Source organism: Branchiostoma floridae, chromosome 14 (genome assembly GCF_000003815.2).
Source record: "Branchiostoma floridae strain S238N-H82 chromosome 14, Bfl_VNyyK, whole genome shotgun sequence".
NCBI classification, from domain to species: domain Eukaryota; kingdom Metazoa; phylum Chordata; class Leptocardii; order Amphioxiformes; family Branchiostomatidae; genus Branchiostoma; species Branchiostoma floridae.
In genome coordinates, this window is record NC_049992.1 from 3,292,922 (window position 1) to 3,304,803 (window position 11,882).

The window sequence follows — 11,882 nt, forward strand, 5'->3', positions numbered from 1 at the left end:
GAACCATACGCTGTTACATACTCGTATGACAATGAACTTCAATATCGTTCATCCGAAAATCAGCCGAGTCCTTCAGAAGGTGTGATCGACAGTTCTGGCCTATCAAACCTTCGGTGTGCCCCGGACAGTCTTCGTCCGAATCCGACGTACGGTGCAGATGAACCCGAACGAGAGGCAGAGGGTGAAGGAGCTGATACAAGCACACAGGACAGACCTGGTCCTAACCCACCCACGCTTCAGCCTAATCCAACGTACGGGAAAGGCGTTGACCAACAGGCAGCAGGTGGTAAGGACGTTGACTTTATTTAGATCCACATTTAGCTTAACAGTGTTGTCAGCTATTGTTCCTGTGGTTATCCACATAAAAATACACCAATGCACATGTAACGGACATGACGGAAATATTCTAAAAAATAAACACACTAAAATTACATCGGATACATCATAAATATGTACATTTCAAACTGCAGGGCTAAGAGAAAATACAAGTTGGTAAGGAATGGCAAAGGTAACAAAGAGTATCCTTAGTAAGGATACTCTTTGTTACCTTTGCCAGAATGGCTAAGGTTATGTTTTGGGCGTGTTTGTGTGTGTGTGTGTGTGTGTGTGTGTGTGTGTGTGTGTGTGTGTGTGTGTGTGTGTCAACAGCATAACTCAAGAAGCCTTGGATGGTAGGTAGGTGGGTAGGGGTCGGTAAAACGAAGGTCAAGTTCGATAATGGGCCCCTAGCGGCTTGCCAAGGTACTGCAGCGGAAACTCAATTTTTTATATCTCGTGTTCTACACATGCTGTGGTCATGATTTTTGAGTGGTAGATAGCCCTCGGGGCAGAGAGTTAGTGCTGTGAGTTTGGGCCCCCTAGCAGGCGCCGGTTTCCTTCCAAACTTTGGACGAAAATAACTCTACAACGTGTTGACGGATCTTCATGATTTTTTGTATGTAGATAGAATGAGTGTTGAGTTACATAATAGAATGCTAATTATGCAAATCAACAGCTAATTTGCATAATTAATGAGGAAAGTTTATAAATCCACTGCATTCCATGATAGGACTTTCAAACTTGTCACATATGTAGCTGGGAAGGAGAGAAATGTCAGTAGGTATCAATTATGCAAATGATGACCTCATTTGCATAATTAATCAGAAAATATGAACATGTTGACGGATCATCATGTTTTTTGGTATGTAGGTAGCGTAAGTGAAGACCTACATAATGAGATACCAATCATGCAAATAAACAGCTAATTTGCATAATTAATGAGGACGTTTTATAAATTCACTACATTCCATGATAGGACTTTAAAACTTGTCACATGTAGCTGAGAAAGAGAGAAATGTCAATACATATTTATCATGCAAATGACAATCTCATTTGCATAATTAATGAAAAATATGAACGTGTTGACGGATCGTCATGATTTTGGTAGATGTAGATAGCCTAACTGAAGACTTAAATAATGTGATACTTATAATGCAAATCAACAGCTAATTTGCAGAATTGATTAGGAAAAGTTCTGCATTCCATTATAATACGTTCAAAGTTGTCATATATGTAACTGAGAAAGAGAGCAGAGAGTGAGAGGTGTATTTAAAGACTTTGAAAGAGAATAAGTCAAGAATGCCAAGGATCATCATGATTTTTGGCATGCTGATAGCTTAAGTAATGCTTGATACAATTTGATATTGATTAATTGTAAATTGGAATCTAATTTGCATACCTAATGTCGAAATTTTATAAACAAACTCCAAGCATATAAACGTAAAATAAAATGAAAAGGTAACGCATTTGTCTACAGACATCATTCTACATATTAACAAACCTGGTTTATTTGGCAAAGGTATGTGTTCGTGGAACTCTAGTTATCACTAACTTGACTTATTTGTCTGTGGATGTGTCTAAAAACCCTTTTGTATATAATACACTGATTGGTCGTCTAAATTGTCAGTGGTAATGTAATCTACTTTGCATCTTTGCATCACTTGTCAAAATTTAAAAGATCCTTTAAGGAGGGCAGATAAATCAAGGCAGATACCTAAACCAACATTATGATGACTGTCATCGCCATCATGGCCATAATGGCTGTTCCTACTTTGCACTTCAGCTAGGTGTTGCTGCTAAAATCCCGATAGTGACTCATTTTGTCCACGCCCACGCCTCCCCCCGTTACAATATCATTATCTCTCCAACCAATCCTGTTGGAGTCCTTAATGCAGGTTTGCTTCTCGCGTAGCCGTGAGATGCCATAAGATACACAATGTGCCACCTACATATAGCGACGAGAAGCAGTACTCCAGTTAGAAGCTCTGAGGAAGGTACATACTGCTTGTTCAAAAGAATTCTGCTATCCTATATTTTACCAAGCTTATGAGAGCGGTATAAGAACAGTACATCGTCCGACTACTGAACTCATGGACTGTGCCGTTTCTACCTTATCTGTCGATTTTATTGGTTAACCCAATCTGTATATAAATCTGTATATATTTTAATACGTTTGATAATTGTCAACGATTTTAATTGTCCTCGTTATGTTGTCCGTGTTACAACTATCTATGTTAGTACATGAGCCATTCAGGGCCAATTTCTGAGTCCTGCGAATCTGTACTTTTTATGGACCCAATAAACCATTATCATTATTATTATTATAAGCTGATCAAATCATTTTCGGATGCCGTTCTGCAGTCCATCATTACCGTTGGCACATTGTCCTGGTGGTTTCCATTGTTCTGACAGGGCTCATCATTGCAGCCTACGTCTCAGCCGTCCATAGTCAGGACATACAAACGGTAAAGTGTCAGCTGTTTTTTTTTTGTATCTTAATACACTTGTTTTTCAAATAAAAGGTACTGATAGTCACATAGCCTTTTTGAGAGTAGGGGCAGTGGGTTATTGTTATCCACTGTGTCTAGGGCAAGGTATTGGAAGGTGGAGCCCATCCCTTTGTTTCCACCGCCTTTTACTTGCCAAACTAAGTCAAGATGACAAGAACCTGTTTTTACACCAGGGTGGTTTCGGGAAAGTCGTGCAAAGTGCCTTTCCGAAGGGCAAAAAATCGGTAGCATGCCAGGATTCGAACCCATGACCTCTGGGTTCTGGGTATTTCTGTCTTGTCTTGACTCAAAACTATAAGAGTTGAATATTTCACATGTACGGGGCAATGTGTAATTTTGTTTGTTGCTCTTATTTTCCAGTCCTACTCTACGCACGACTTCGGAACCTGGAGCACACTCAACGTTTCAGGGTCTGAAGGCACTATAGCTGTGATCAAAGACACGGAGGTAAATGGTATACTTTGTGCAGCATTATCTATATCTCTGTATCTATTTCTATAGGTTGCTAGCTTGATAGATAGGAACAGTATCTATCAGGCTATCTCCCTATCTGTTATCATAGAATGGTAGATAGAAGGATAAACATAGCCAAATAGACGGATACATAGAGACGAATACACACTATTAGATTGATAGATTGATAATAGATAAATGTAAAGATAGATAGATATCAACCCAAAGCTCCAGACACAAGAGAAAGTGCTTTTTCTCCATGTCTTTTCACTTTAGGTCAATCCTACCGAGGACATGGCAACGTCAACTCCTTTCCCGGGCACAGAGCGTGCCAGTACCACCACAGCTGTCATCTCCACCACGAGGGGTAGCTACAATTTGCACATGCATTTAACAACTGATAGTTCACTAAATAGTGCTATATACATATATATAGTGCTCAAGAGGAGGAAATGGTGATTTAGATTCAAGTTCAAGAAAATAGATATAACATCCCAAGTCTTGATAAGTGGAAATGTCTCGCTGCAACAAATTAAACAAAGACGCTTTAAAGTAACCTCCTGGTGCCTAGAGAATATTTAATTCGGCACATAATGTATAAACACTCAGAGGCTACTTTTTAAAAACCTTTTGTTTATATTGTACACCCGGTGAAACGCCTCGCGATTTAATCAGGTTTGTAACGAAGAGTAACGCTAGTTCCATTTTATCCGCAGAGTAACCTACAATCGTTGTGTTTACCAACACGGTATTAAGGGATATCCACTGGACGGACAGTGGTTTAAAGTTGTAACATGTTCAAAATATTGTAGTTTGAAACTACCGTCCGTCGACTTCATATGCCTAAATACCCATTCCTGAAAGCAACGGATATAGGTTACCCCGCGGATAAAGGTTAACTAGCGTTACACGCTTCACATTCAGACATTCGTTTGATCCACTCACACCGGGATGGACCCCTACTCTTTTCGATAAAGTGTGGTGGATTCTTTAAGTGTGGGTCGAGGTCGAGGTACGTGTACGTGGCCCTCCTTAAACACTGGGCCTTTATCTAACGTACTATCCCAGTGACGTCATCCGTAAGGCCAACGCCACATTTCCTTGCCCGGAGGCCCGGCCGGGATGTTTGGGGAAACGAAACTAAAGTTTATGCCAATAGATATGCACAAGGTATGCCGTTGAATTATGTTTGGTACGTTTTTTGTTCTTGTTACCTTTTATACCGCATTTTTGTTCCCCAAAGCTGCCCGGCCGAGCCCCTTTGTGGAAATGTGACGTTAGCTAGTAAGTGAAGAAAATTGTGTAGGCTGCCCTACCCGAGAGCAAAACATATAGACCTGTAAGGGATTCAATTTCACAACCCAGTCAGCCTGTACATTTCCGAGCGAGTGACCATTATGGCACATTTGTACCTCTTGTCTACAGATACGTCAGATGATAGAATCACATTCGGCGGGCAGGGACGAGAACCGGGCAAGTTTGGCGGGAAACTGGTAGGAAAACCATTGGCCGTGTCTCCTAGCAACGAAATGTTCGTCACTGACCGTGAAAACAGACGAATCCAAGTCTTCAACATGACGGGTGGGTTTCTGCGCCAGTTCGCAACCGGTCGCGACTGGGAGCCACTCGCACTTTGCATCGCCCGAGCCGGCAAACGTCCGGGCGGTGTCTGGGTCCTGGCGCGACCCGCTCGGAGACAGGCAAGGTCTGAAGATGATGGTTTTTATGCCATAAGATACGACAAGGACGGTCATGTCTTGAACAGATCTAAGCTGGACCCTGTTAAGGCTACAAGCTCGGTCATCGCCTCGGACGCTTCATCGGATAGAATCATAGTCTTGTGGCATCAGTGTCAAGGTTATAGCGAGGACAAGAATTGTGCAGTGGTGGTGTTTCATCCTTTTGGACATCTGTTCCGCATGTTTGGAGACATATCTAGGCCGTACTCGCTTACTGTGGACAAGCATGGCAACGTCTACGTTCTGGAGAGCTGGCGTCGCTCCATCTACAAGTTCAACAAGTTCGGGCGTCCCCTCTCCATATTCCAGCGCAGACCTGAAGGCACTGGTTACCTGGAATGGCCCAATGATGTCTGTTCGGACGGTTCAAGACACTTCTTCGTCACCGACGGGCCAACAGAGCCCTATCGCGTGCAGAAGTTCACGGGTCACGGAGACTTCATTCGGACCATCGCAGAAATAAGCGCCGACCAAACAAAAGTCGCCCTGTGTAGGGAGGGACGGTTTGTGGTGATTTCTGGTTATACTGTTACCATCATTCGCAACTATTCAGGGCGGTACGATGGTACATATATGCTGTGAGGTTCAAAAGTTGCCTGTAACAATTGTTTCCGCATAATAATGAATTTGCCTAGATGTTGCAGTGCTAGTGAAACGTTCGTATTTAACTGTATTGACACTTTCAACGCCAGATGGCTTCTCATTTGTACATAGGCTTTTCCATTCTTCAAATTCCAGTCTGTTCTCAGGTCTGACTCTTTTGATCATACTTCAAGAAGACATTGGACACGCATGTGTATATAGAATCTAAGAGCGAAATGTTTTTTTTAATGTATCTATGTTTTTTTATATTTGTACAGTCTGCTTTTACTATGGGTCTGGTAGTGCCTGCAATAAAGAATAAGTGATGTTGAGGATAATAACAGAAAAAGCATAACAAGAAGTCTTTAGAAGACTCTTTTAACCTTTGGTGATGTTGTAAATAACAATACAACCGCTAGGACAAACTCTGTGGAACTCAGTACATGTATTACATATAAGAGCAGCAAAACTTTTAAAACAATCTAAAACAACGAGGGAATGCCACATTTATGTTTTCAAGTCACATTATGTTAACGTTATATATCACACACACACACGCACACACACACACACACACACACACACACACATCTTGGATTTACTTATTTAGTAATATGATCTTACGTCTTTGTTATAACTTATTCTTACATTACTTTGTTTTGTATCAATAAGGAACTTATTAGTTTTGTCATCTCTTGTAACTTTGATGTTATTTGATGTACTTAAATAAAGAGCTTGGAGAATTTCTCAGTACAATGAATCTGTGTATATTGTACATGCACATTTTTCGTCTTTTCTGTCACAACCAGTGGAGAATTCGTTTTTCAGTGACCTACTGGTTCTAGATCCATGTCAATATCTTGTCCTGAGATAAAATCTAATATTAACTCTCATAATTTCACCGGCGCCCATAAACAAGAAAAAAAATTGTTATACGGGCCTTTTCAAGATTATCTTGAACACCTACATATCTCAAGACTACTGATGCTGCATTGGTTCATTTCTTTAAATCACTTTAAATTCATGTATTTTTTTCTCGTGATGTTTATTATGTTGCGGTAATATGGCATCCGGTGGAATTATGAGAATTGACGTTACCGGCCTTAGTTAGAATTAACATTTACCCAGTTTTCAGGCCAAATCCCCATGCATAACCTTGGGGCCCAAAAAAGGTAGCCTGGAAGAGTGACCAGTCCAGCTGCTGGGCCAAAGTTTTTCCGTAAACCCTTAAAAACACATTTCTTTTTCAAACGCTGAAATAGATAAATAATAAGTCACGGTATATCATTTACTGGCGGAATATAAAGAGTATATAGGAACATTTGAAATATTATACACATACAAAATACAACCGGATCAAAGTCCAATTTCTTTTTGTGACAAAACGCAATCGGCTTCTTCGAATGAGCGACTCTGCAAAATAATTCGCTCGTTTTAAATCTGGTACTGGGTACCCGGCAATGAGCCTCTGCAACCTGCTAGTAATAGAGTGTTGTGGAAAATATGTGGAGAGAAAAACAACTTCTAGACTAATTAGTAGATTTAGTGCTGACGTGGTGAGTAAGACGAAACTTTGCATAATTGAACATCTTGCTTCATTAACATGAGCTAAGCACCATGAGGTATACTTTTAGGTGGGGTCACACATGCGTATATATTCGAGTCCGTTTGAGGTGCGTATGAAGCTCTTAGTCTCTACCAGGCTCCACAGGGCGCGGGGAAATAGTACAAATTGGACAAATATAGATGCGTAACATGCCAGATGAGTTAGCTGACCGAGAAGTATGGTTAGCGACCCAGCTAACTCGTCTGACATGTTACCTGTTTACGTTTGTCCAATTTCTATTATTTTTACAACGACCTGTGGAGCCTGGTGGAGGCAAATACTCCCATGCGCGCCTCATATGGACTTAGATATATACGCATGTGTGACCCCACCTTTACTGTAGTGATGATGGGGTTTTGTGGCTCCATGCCCTGACAATGTGTTCCCTTACCCTGGAGACCAGATCATCCTACTAGCATAAAATTTTGATGAACCGAGGATGCTATTGGGAGACATGTAGCCATAGTTTTTTTTTTTTTAGAATAGGAGAAAATCAATGCCCACTCGGATGTCATCCATAAAATTAACTTAGTTTGGCCTTACCACGGCGAATTTTGTGTTGCTGGTATATATTTTACAGATTTTTTAAAAACATATTGCCACATAGAGTATGGCAATGTTGCTAACTGAAAATGATTTTAAAGATTTTTTTAAACATATTGCTACATAGAGTATGGCAATGTTGCTAACTGAAAATGTGTTGTTGATTGGTGTTGCATAAAAATTTTCTATGTTGAAATTGGATAACTAGGTTTGATCTCTGACTCTGTTCCACAAATTTTCTAATAAAACCTCCATCATCATATCAGCAATGGGACCGAGATGCCTTGCGCGCACATGTATTTCGAATGATGCAAGATACATGTATGTCTAAATATGCAAAGTTTCTTACACAACACGTCAGCACTAACACTCCTAATCAGTCTGTAAGTTGTTCTTCTCATCACAGATTTTGCACAGAATTCTAGCTATAGGCAGCTGGACCCACGATTCCTGTAAACTAAGGTTCTCTTTTGCCACTACATGCATATGCAATAATTGATTTTGCCTCTACCAATGTTGGTCCATAGCCCCTTGTCATTGTGTACTAGCCTCTACCAGGCTCCGTGGATCGGTAGAATCATTATCCTCGTGGTGAGGAAACGTACTCTTCTGGCCGGCTAACTCCCTTAGCGTACTATAGACTCTATTTGTCCAATTTCTACAGCTAGACCACCGATCCACGAAGCCTGGTAGAGGCTAATTGTGTACACCAGCAAGAGGAAATAATCATTTTCACCATGAAACTGTATCGTTATCGTTGTTTGTAGCCCACATGGGGTGATACGTTGACATAGGTCGTGCTATCGTCGCGAGCTTTTGATGCGGTAGAATTTTAGGGTAGGCTGTGAAAGAACTACCAATCACCCAAAAAGAATCCAAGACAGCCTTTTGTGTAGCAAGACAGCTATACTTTGAAGGAAAGATGCATGACTGTTCAAGAAAACGACCCAAGTTATAGCAATCGTACGACGACCGCACGACCTATGTGACCGTGCCCTAAGTTGAAGGCAATGCATAACAGTTTTCGAGGTTACATCTCTGTTTCACAAAATCTAAGAAAGCAAAGACCCCGTCATCATGACTGCAATGGGACCGAAAAAACTGTTCGTCGTTAATGTGAAATGATTATGCAAGTTTTTTCTTAGTCACCACGTCAGCACGAAATCCCCTAATTAGTCTAGAAGTTGTTTTTCTCGCCAGGGAAGTTACAGAACGCTCGATTACCTCCTAATCACTAGCAGGTTGCAGAGGCTTATTGCCGGGTACCCAGGACGGGATCGCACGGAAACTGAACAAAAATCCTCCGCGATGTCCGAGTTTAACTTTAAAGATTGGGCGACTGCGTCCAAGCTGACACCGACCACAACCAGGGCACTTGTTGAGCACGACCTGGCCGAGAAGGACGCCCTGCTGTGCGTCACTCCTGAGATGCTGAAGGCGCTAGGCCTCACCATCGGTCAGTACGCGCTGATTTGCAGGGCTACTGCAAGGCTACAGGCTGCGGACGCGGCTGCGACTCACACCGAGACTGCACTCGCCTCCACTTACCTCAAGCAAGACCAGGACCTGGCTAACCAGTCGGCCCAGGTAGAGGGTACGGCCGAGCTCCAAAACCCACGCCCCGAACAAGGTGAGAAACTACAGTGAGAAAAAAATATCAGGATACAAAAATACCTGAAATATTGGCAAATTCCCTACTCTTTTCAACATTTGTGACCTCAGGCTTTGCATGTGGCACTGTCAAAATAAGTTACTAACTTGAGTGCAGTGCCAAATTGACCCCCTCTGTCTTGAAGCAAATTTAAAAAAAAAGTTGATAACAATGCAGACAGATTGCATCATTCAAAGCACGTTTAATAAAAGAAATAAACTAAAAACTGTAGAAGGGAATTGAATCCCAAAACAGCCTACTATTAGGCGCTTAGGTTCAGTTTGTGGTAAGCCCTAATGGGTATAACTTAACGGACTGTAAGACAAAAAAGATACATATCAAATTCTAAAATGAATATTATGTTTTAAAATAATGCAATTGAAACAGCTGCAGGTATTTTTGAACACAGTCTTCTTCGGTACACAACCCTCCTTTATTCTTCTGCAAGAAGAAGGCTGTGTACCGAATCAATCAATGTACCAATGATGAAACTATTCACGGGAGCTGCTGGTCTTTGATGTCACTCTGATTTATTCAACAGATGCAGAAAATGGGCAGCCTGTGTGCAGTTTGATCTTACAGGACAACAATACGGCATATTCAATGGCCGACTGGGATTCGTGCCGATACGACACGTCGCCATATTCAACAAACGGCGAGCATCAATGTCGAAACAGCACAGCGACATACTCGGCCAACGATGGGGATCCAGAGTGGACAAAGTCTTGCTTATTGAAGACGAAACTTGGTGTCCTGTACACAAAAAACAGTGCGGCCCCAGTAGAACCCAGCGTCACACACGAAAGCAGTAATCCAGACGTCGTCACCAGAGGAAGCTCTGGGAGATCCCAACTTGACCTTGACACTGTCACCACAGATGAGAACTTCATTGACAGAGCAGCTACGGAGGATCCCAACGTCACGCATGGAGACAGTACTCCAGACATCGCCACAAGTGGAAGCTCTGTGAGACATGAACATGACCTTGACACGATCACCACAGAGGAGAACTCCCTTGATGACGTGGAACCATACGCTGTTACATACTCGTATGACAATGAACTTCAATATCGTTTGGCCGACTCTCAAGGACATCATTCATCCGAAAATCAGCCGAGTCCTTCAGAGGGTGCCAAGGACAGTTCTGGCCTATCAAACCTTCGGTGTGCCCCTGACAGTCTTCGTCCGAATCCGACGTACGAAGCAGATGATCCCGAACGAGCATCAGAGGGTGTAGGAGCTGATACAACCACGCAGGACAGACCTCGTCCTAACCCACAGAACACGCTTCGTCCTAATCCCATGTACGGGAAAGGCGCTGACCAACAGGCTGCAGGCGGTAAGGACTTTATTTGGATTCACATTTAGCTTAACATTGTTGTCGGCTATTCTTCCTGTGGTCCTCCACATAAAAATACATCAATACACGTATAACGGACATGACAGAAAGATTATAGAAATAAACACACTAAAATTACATCGGATAACATATGTACATACATATGTACATTTCCAACTGCAAAGGTAAGAGAAAATACAAGTTGGTAATGATACTCTTTGTCGTCACTAAGTTGACTTAGTTGTCTGTGTCTAGAAATCCTTTAGTATATAAGACACTGATTAATATTGGTCGTCTTCCTTCTATAATCTGTCTGCCGATACTGGCAAGCTTAGATTTTACAGAAAATATAAAACCGAATATTGTATAGAGAAATATCTCTTTAATAATTGTTTTCAGTCTCTGTTTTGAATTGTTACCTCCATGAAATGTCATGGAGGTTATATTTTACCCCGCGTTTGTGTGTCTGTGTGTTTGTGTGTGTGTAAACAAGATAACTCAAGAATGGCTGAGTGGATTGGTTTCATACTTGGTGTGTTGGTAGTGTGTGATGAAAGCTGGAAATGATTAGATTTAGGGCCCCCTAGCGGCTCCCCTTGGTACTGCAGCGCAACTTCCGGTTTTGCTATCTCGGTGTTCTGAACATGCTATGGTCACGATTTTTGAGTGTTAGATAGCTCTTGTGCTCAGAGAGAAATGACATAAGTTTGGGCCCCCTAGCGTCTAGTTTTGGGATAGCAGGGGTATTTTTGTCAAAAACTTCTGAAGAGGATAACTCAAGAAGGGAACAACGGATTTTCATGATTTTTGGTATGTAGGTACCTTAGACAATGTTGTACACGATAAGATACTAATTATGCAAAATAGGAGTACATTTGTATAATTAATGAGAACATTCTATAATAGCAGTTTTTTCAATGTATCTCTTGTTTCAGACATGCTATGGTCTTGACATTTAGGTGGTAGATAGCTTTTAGCGCCATAACAAATTGGGGCAAGTTTCAGCCCCCTAACATTTAATTGTGAAACTGCAGGGGCATTTTTGTCAAGACACTTGAAAGAGGATAACTGCAGAAAGGAACGACGGATTGGCATCATTTTAGGCATGCAGGTAGCTTGGGCAAAGATGTTCATAATGATA